We start from the raw sequence: 9,107 nt of genomic DNA on the forward strand, positions 1-9,107 counted from the left end.
CCGAAGTTGGTCACTCAACTGACTGAGCCACCTAGGCACCTGTCAGCTGCTCTTTTAAAACTTCTACATAAGGATGGAAGTGGAAGGTCTTAAACCACTAGACGTTTGTAGAGAATGCGCATTTGCCTTATCCAAACTCTTTTTGACCTCTAATTCCACAACTATGAGAGAAACAGTAGTTTAGCAAATGGATGCAAATAGTGAAAGGAGATCCTAAAACACAAACTCTAGAAAATGTCAGAAAACCAGCCCACTAAAGTAGCAGAAGTGCTGGATTAGAGGTCGAAGAGTCACTTTTGAGTCATGACTGTGTCACCAACTAGCTGTAGGACTTGAGCAGGTTTTCTTAACTTCTTTAGGATTCACTTTTCTCATCTATAAAATTAGAAGAATTGGGCTAAAAATTTAAAAAAAAACCTTAATAAGTAAACTATAGCTCTTTGTCACATCTACTGCAAGAATGAAGACCCTTCTCAGCAATCAGACTGTTGACATTCCAGGAAATGTCCACATCACTCTGAAGGGACCCACCGTTATTGTGAAGGGCCCTAGAGGAACCCTGTGAAGGGACTTCAATCACATCAATGTAGAGCTCAGTCTCCTTGGAAAGAAAAAGAAGAGGCTCCGAACTGACAAGTGATGGGGAAATAGGAGAGGAGAGAGCTGGCTGCTGTTCACACTATCTGTAGTCATGTGCAGAACATGATCAAGGGCGCCACACTGGGATTCCATACCAGATGAAGTCTGTGTGTGCTCACTTCCCCATCAATGTTGTTATTCAGGAGAATGGTTCTCTTGTTGAAATTTGCAGTTTCTTGGGTGAAAAAAAAATACATCCACAGAGTTCGGATGAGGCCAGGTGTTGCTTGTTCGGTATCTCAAGCCCACAAAGATGAGTTAGTTCTTGAAGGAAATGACACGGAACTTGTAACAAACTCAGCTGCTTTGATTTAGCAAGCCACAACAGTTAAAACAAAGATATCAGAAAATTTTCAGATGGTGTCTATGTTTCTGAAAAAGGAACAGTTCCGCAAGCTAATGAATAAGATCTAAGTTGTCCAGCTACAGGAACAGCAAGATGCCAGATGATTTTTCAGACTTGTTTGTGATATTTTAAAGATGCAGTAAAAGCTGTATTGATTCGGAAATAAATAAATAAATACATAAGCTATAATGATCCAGACAATGGAATATTATTCAGCACTGAAAAGAAATGAACCATCAAGCAGTGAAATGACATACAGGAAACTTAAGTGTATATTGTTAAGTGAAAGAAGCCAATGTGAAAAGACTACATATTATATGACTCCTACTACAGGACATTCTGGAAATGGTACAACTATGGAGACAGTAAAAAGATCAGTGATTGTTAGGGATTGGGAGGGCAAAGGAGGGATATATAGATGGAGCACAGAGGATTTTTAGAACACTAAAACTTCTTCATGATACTAGAATGGTAGACACATACTATTATATACTTGTCAAAATCCTTAGAATGTACAATACCAAGAGTGAACTATAATGCAAAAACAAAAACATCAATAACAACAACAAAAAAACAAAAACCCAACTTGCACATGTTAAATAATAACAGTACCACATATGCCTTATCATTTACCTCCCACAGGTAGGTTTTGCCATCACCTCCATCTTACAAATGAGGAAACTGAGGCTGAAATGTGAGCACCAAAGATGGGATTTGAACCTAGATCTTCTGACCACAAGCTCAGGGTCCTTTGCTTTTCCTTATATCGCCTACCTCCCAGATCTCAAATCCTATGACATTTTCTTGGAAATCAATTTATATCTATTTAGTGTCCAGACTACAAAGGAGATTCTCTGCAAAACTGTTTCATTTGTTTTGTGCTATTTAAAGTTTATGCAGTTTACATGGAAGGCAGTAAAATAGAATGATTAAAAGGATGGGCTTTCGAGTCATTTACTAGCTATGGAATATCTGGCAAGTTAGCATCTCTGAGCCTCAGATTCCTCATTTAGAAAATAAAAGTAATGGGGCGCCTGGGTGGCTTAGTCGGTTAAGCGTCTGACTTCGGCTCAGGTCATGATCTCGCAGTCCGTGGGTTCGAGCCCCGCGTTGGGCTCTGTGCTGACAGCTCAGAGCCTGGAGCCTGCTTTGGATTCTGTGTCTCCCTCTTTCTCTGACCCTCCCCTGTTCATGCTCTCTCTCTGTCTCAAAAATAAATAAATGTTAAAAAAATAAAAAAGAAAAAAAAAGAAAAAGAAAATTGAAGTAACGACAGGACTTTCTCTCCAGGAATGTTTTAAGGATTATGGGACATGAGCATGTCAAGCCCTCAGCACAGTGCTTGATATAAATATGACTAAAGAAGGTTCTGTAACTATTATTCTTGGGTACACTGTGTAGGTTGTGAGATGCGGTATAGCATGGTTCAAAGTGTGGAGTCCCTGGGTTGAAATTCCAGTTCTGGTACATACTAATCATTTACTTTAGGCAAGTTGCTTACCCTCTCTGTGCTTCAGTGTCTTTACTCATGAAAAGGGGATGACCATAATAGCACTTACCTTGTAGGACTGTGGTGAGAAGATAATGAGCTAATGCATTTGATGCTTAGATTAGTGCTTGGCACATAGGAAGCTTACATACGTGCTAGCTATGGAGATCATCCCTCTTTCCTTCCTTCAGTAAATCTCAAGTCCATGGTTGCAACCAATCAAACACAAGACCACTTTGGAATATATTCCCATTTTCTTAAAACCCACACCAAAGGAATCAGCTGTCACTGCAGTCTCCCCACGTCTGACTCGAGGCTATGTGTCATCTGTTCTGATGAGCGCGCTGCAATTGTCCCTAACACCTGTGCAGATTGCTGGCACCAGGAGCCCTCTCTGGAGCAAACAGCCCACTAGCAAGGGTCTGGGATGATCAGCCAATGTTGGCAATGCTATCTGGAGTCAGCAGAGCCCTTTGGAGTCAGAGTGACAATTTAGAGATCCTTGGCTTCTTGCAGGGAGTGGAGAGGAGAGTGTTCCCTGGGTGATGGTGGAATCAACACTCTGCCTAGGAAGAGTTGCCCAAAGGGTTATGTAAGGTACTACACAGAGCTTACAACCACTCCAAGGACCTAAATCTTGTGTTCAGCCCCTCCAACTGAATGTCCCACAGCCAGTTGTGTGGCTGGGCTTGCTCCCCAGTTTGTGTTTCTGTCTAGAGAGCATGTTTTCTGCTCTGCACATGCACTCAGTGCATCTGGCAATGCCCAAAAGCTCATTCTTTCAGCCTCTCAGATGCTAAACATACCTTACAAACATGTGTCTTTCCATTGTCAACATAGGATGGAATGCTTGAGGCAGATGGTTTAAAGGAAGACCCAGCCAACAATACCAATTAAAAAATAACATCCTCACTGGGGTAAGGGCTAAAATAAAGCATTTCTTCAGGTGGTTGCTGTGGTTATGTGAGTGTCTGTTGCACACTCATCTTGCCAACTGGTTGGAAGTGTCTAGAACCTAGTGGCGCAAACCTCCACAGTTACCAGGGGTTAAGCAAAGCTATGTTCCTGAAGTATTTATCTGAAAGAAGCTACAATAAAACCTTACTTTTATATTAAGAATATAAACTATATCTGGCACCTGGGTGGCTCAGCTGGTTAAGCATCTGACTTTGGCTCAGGTCATGATCTTGTGGTTTGTGAGTTCGAGCCACACATCAGGCTCTGTGCTGACAGCTCAGAGCCTGGAGCCTGCTTCAGATTCTGTGTCTCCCTCTCTGTGCCCCTTCCCAGATCATGCTCTGTCTCTCTCTGTCTCTCAATAATAAATAAACGTTAAAACAAATTTAAAGAACATAAACTATATCTAATATAATATGACATAATTATTAAATTAAAATTCATAGTTTGAGTGAATCTTTTTAGATAAAACACAGAGGGGCACCTGGGTGACTCAGTCAGTTAGGCATCTAGCTTTGGCTCAAGTCATGATCTCATGGTCCGTGGGTTCAAGCCCTACATTGGGCTCTATGCTGACAGCTCAGAGCCTGGAGCCTGCTTCAGATTCTCTGTCACCCTCTCTCTCTCTACCCCTCCCCTGCTCTCTCTCTCTCTCTCTCTCTCTCAGAAATAAACATTAAAAAAAATTTTTAAAGATAAAACACAGAATCTGGTAGTAATTTTGCATTTCCAGGATATTCGTTCCCCTCTGCCATAAGGAATGTTTCTATGGGAAAGTTTTACAAATGTTGGGCCTAAGTCATGGTGTGAAATACAAGAGAGAAGACAGCATAATACAGAGGATGGAGGGCTGGATGTGGGGTCCAGAGACCTGAGTGTGGGCTGGGACTCTGTCACCCAACTTGCCGTGTGACCTCATGGTTAAACAGGGATGTTAATCCTTGTCCCGTCTGCCTCCCAGGGCTGTTGTGAGAATTGAACGAGACAATGCGTGTGAAAAGAGTTTTCCAAACTACAGTGCGCCACAAATGTAAGTTATTATGACTCAGCCTTGTTGTTTTTGGAAAGCGTGTTTCATTTTATATATCACATGTATTCTCCACCCCGCCCCTCCCCCCACAGTCAGATCAAAAGTGTTTGCCTTCCTCCTCAGAGTGAGGGACCTCTGATCTGACAAAAAGAAATGAAGTCACCAGGCTTGCTCTTGCCCAGTTTTACGTCCAGGCCATGGGAGAAGCACGCTCCCCGCAAGGCTGAGCGGCCCAGCCCTCGCCGCCCATACTGAGGGGAAGTAGACAGAGCCCAGCAGTCACCACTGTCTGAATTTCATTATGCAGGTCTCCAGACAAGCAGAGGGGAAAAGTGCAAAGGAGTGGGTCAGCGTCTGAAATGTGAGAGGGACAGCAGTCTCTGAAGTGTATGGGAATGGAAGGAAACTTAATACTGCTCCAAAGGGGAGAGGGAACATTGCATCATGTGAAAATAATAGCAAGCGGTCAGTAGAGCTTGGGGTTTGGGAAGGCAGGCTTGCCCACTGACCCATTTGCAAAAAGGCTTTGATGCCATTCTGTGCCAATCCAAGGTGAATCTGCACCAGGAGACTGATGTAGAGTACAGGAGGCTGGGTGCTCACAGGGACTGGAGATTGAGCTCAGGTCCTGAGCAACCTGAGAATACTGCTGGGGGTGGAGCGTGCAGTGTGAATCCGAAACAGAGCTCTGAAAGGAAGCCCTAGAGTTGGGAATTGGAGATAACTGGTCAAGTAACGAACCAATTAGTCAAAAGTACTATTTATTGAGCACTTAATATGTTCTGAATACATACCTCACTTATTCCTCACAATAACCCTAGAGATAGAGAGCATAATCCCCATTTTTAGTACAAAGAAACTGAGGGTCAATGAGTTAAGGGACATTTCCAAGGTCACAGAGCTAGTAAGCAGCAGAGCCAGAGTCTGACCCAGATCTGTGCAACTCCAGGTTTCTTGATTCTGAACTCTCTGCTAGCCCTCTCCAAAGCAGAATGGTTGGGAATTGAGCGGAAATGGATTAAAACAGAAGCATGGAAACAAGAGAGAAAGGTCTGGATTTTTTCCATGTCAGTGACTTACTTTTCTGGGCTAGGGGAACACGAGTGTGGTTTCCTGTGGACATTTGTAACACAAGAATTGGCCACCTTTCCCAAGTAAGTAACTCATAGCCTATCTTCTGTGGGTCTGGGTGAGGAGGTAACTGAAGCCACTATTGACAGCAAATGCAAAAGTTAGCAGGAACCTGGGGAAGAGTGCATGTTGGAGGGGAACAGACTTCCTGTGTCACTGATGAGATCTGCCCTTGGTACTTTCATCATTGATCTATTGCCATAATAATGCTGCATAACAAACCATCCCAGCGTTTAGTGGCTTAAAATCACAACCATTTGTCGTTTCTCATGCCTTTCAGGGCTGGCTGAACAACTAGACTGATCTGAAATGGGCTCATAGGATGTCAGCTGGGTTTGCTCAGGTGTCTGCCACCAGCTGGAAAATCTGTTGGAAATGGTTGATCTAGGATGGCCTCAGCTAGGATGATGCAGCTCTGCTCCCCATGCTGTCTCATCTCCCAGCAGGCTAGTTCAGTGTTGTTCTCATGGTGAAGGCAGAAGAATAAGAGAGAAAGAAGAGGTGTGCGAGATCTTAGGCTTAGAACTGACATGCCGTCTCTTCTGCCCCATTCTAGCAGCCAAATCAAGTCACAAGACAGCCCAGATTCAAGAGGTAGGGGAAAAGATTCCATCTCTTAATGGCTGACAAAGTCACGTTGCAAAGCACTTGAAGAACTGCAGGCATTTTTTTTTTTTTTTTTGGCAGTCCGTCTACCACAGGATTCAATCTCAATCCCAAAAGGAGATGAAAGGCAGCATCATTTGCCAATATTCTGGGCCATGCCCATTTCCCTGCCAAAAACCCTTTGTCCACTAAATGTCATTTCTTTTTTTTTTTTAATTTTATTTAAATCCAAGTTAGTTAATGTACAGTATAATAATGGTGTCAGATGTAGAATTTAGTGATTCATCACTTCCATGTAATACCCAGTGCTCATCCCAACAAGTGCCCTCCTTCATGCCCATCACCCATTTAGCCCATCCCCCCACCTGCCTCCCCTCCAGCAACCCTAAGTTTGTTCTCTGTATTTGAGTTTCTTATGGATTGCCTCCCTCTCTGTTTTTCACTAAATGTCATTTCTTTGTCCAATTTTTATGTGTCTTGCTGGCACTAGACTGAGAAAGAAGTGACACAATGACTCTATAGTTGGGCAAATAAAAGAATGCCTTCTTTTTTTAGTAGTAGTAAAATTCAGACTGCTTACCCACTGACTTCATCTCTCATTTCCTAAGAAAGTTGCATTAGGAATTATACTTACACTTTCTCAGTGAACCATCCCAGCCTATCTATATGTGTATGGAAATGCTATCAAATTCCAGGAAACAGAAGTTCATTTAATATGATGAATAATACTGTTTTTTTTATTGTTTAAATCCAAGTTAGTTAACCTATAGTATAATAATGGTTTAAGGACGGGGGCCTGGGTGGCTCAGTTGGTTGAGCATCCTACTTCGGCTCAGGTCATGATCTCACAGTTCGTGAGTTCGAGCCCCGCGTTGGGCTCTGTGCTGACCGCTCAGAGCCTGAAGCCTGCTTCGGATTCTGTGTCTCCCTCTCTCTGCCCCTTCCCTACTTGTGCTCTGTCTGTCTCTATCTCTCAGAAATGAATAAACATTAAAAAAAAAATTTTTTAATAATGGTTTAAGGAGTAGAACTTAGTGATTCATCACTTCCATAAAACATTCAGTGCTCATCCCAACAAGTGCCCTCCTTAATGCCCATCACCCATTTTGCCCATTTCCTCACCCACCTCCCCTCCAGCAACCTTCAGTTTGTTATCTACATTTAAGAGTCTCTTACGGCTTCCTGGAGACTACTTTAGATTATAAATATGTAGAGGACAAATATCATTTTCATTGACCTTGCTATATGCTTTACCTAGTACCAGCTTTTTTACTTTGCAAAGTGTATTTTTTTTTGTCATTGAAAGTTTTTACAATCTAATTAAGGAGACAGGACTAAAACAAGATAAATTAGAGAAATAACACAGCCAAAGATTTATTAAGCCAAGTGTTTTAGAAATCTTATCTTATTTAATCTTCATAAGGGGCAGATCTAGGATATGAACTCACTGTTATCTGACTATCAAAACTTTTTTTAGCCTAAAATAATTATTTCCCAAACATTTTCCATTCATATTTTTCATATCTGAGTGTCACCTGCACTATTATTTCTTTGACATTTTCCTTCAAATTGGTCTCAGGTTTTTTTTTTTTAAGTTTATTTATTTATTTATTTTAGTAATCTCTACACCCAATATGGGGCTTGAACTCACAGCCCCAAGATCAAGAGTTGCATACTCTTCTGACTGAGCCAACTCAGCACACTGGCCCCACTTTTTATCTTAGCATTATTCTAAACTGTAATACCCATGAGTTTCAAGGGTAGGATAGATACCTATTTTTCCTGATTTACATTAAAATAAATATGCAGCTATTAAAATAGAAAAAAATGTTTATCTGTGTGCCATCTAAAATTATATCAAGCCTTCAGTGATCATTGTACCACTCGTTGGGAAATAGTACACGTTTTTAGATGAGCAATGATATTAAACATAAGGAAGCTCTAACCAATGCTATAAATTGTCCAAAATGGGAGAAAGTCACTGCTGACTGTGGCTGATTTCATCTCATTCTAATAAACCCTCCATGAAATTAACAACAACAACAACAAAGGTAAATGCTACTACCACTGCCACCCCACTGCTAAGACTGCGCTTGTGATCTGAATTGAAGACACCGAGCCAGTAATTTATTTCCTACAATGCGGAAATCATGAGTTCCCCAGAGGTATGCCTTTGAAATCCCTTATATATTAAATTGTTGGCATCACGTTTGACATTGCTATGCCAAGAGCTGGCTGTAAATGTATTGAAAAGACCAGACTTCACTGGTGCTGAAGTCAAAGGAGCAACATGGTTGTCTGCTCTGATGCCAGACTTCCTGGATTTGAATTCCAGTTCTATCATATATGATTTGTAACCCTGAGCAGGTTACTTACGTTCTCTGTATCCTGGTTTCCCCATCTGTAAAATGGGGATTATACAAGTGCCAATGTCACAGGGAAGACATGATTCAAATAAGATGCTGAAAACAAGGAAACAAAATCACTATCTCCAAAAGATATCTGTATGCTCAGGTTCTTTACAGCATTATTTACAACAGCCAAGACATGAGGGCACCTGGGAGGCTCAGTTGGCTAAGCATCCAACTTCAGCTCAGGTCATTATCTCGTGGTTCATGAGTTCAAGCCCCGCATCAGGCTCTGCACTGACAATGTGGAGCCTGCTTGAGGTTCTCGCTCTCTCTCTCTCTCTCTGCTCCTACCCCACTTGTGTGTACTCTCTCAAAATAAAGAAATAAACCTTAAAAATGTATTTTAAGAAAATAATAGCTAAGACATGGAAACAACTTAAGGGTCCACTGACAGATGAATGGCTAAAGAAAATGTGTATATATATATATATATATATATATATATATATACACACACACACACACACACACACACACACACTCATATGAATATTATTC

The 9,107-nt window shown here is 41.6% G+C and overlaps 1 pseudogene; it reads left to right on the forward strand.

Moving 5' to 3' along the window:
* Positions 1-460: 460 nt before the first annotated feature.
* On the forward strand, positions 461-1,083 carry LOC132672753 (large ribosomal subunit protein uL6 pseudogene; annotated as a pseudogene).
* The last annotated feature ends 8,024 nt before the right edge of the window (positions 1,084-9,107 follow it).

This window comes from Panthera onca, chromosome C1, assembly GCF_046562875.1.
Source record: "Panthera onca isolate mPanOnc1 chromosome C1, mPanOnc1 haplotype 2, whole genome shotgun sequence".
Classification (NCBI taxonomy): domain Eukaryota; kingdom Metazoa; phylum Chordata; class Mammalia; order Carnivora; family Felidae; genus Panthera; species Panthera onca.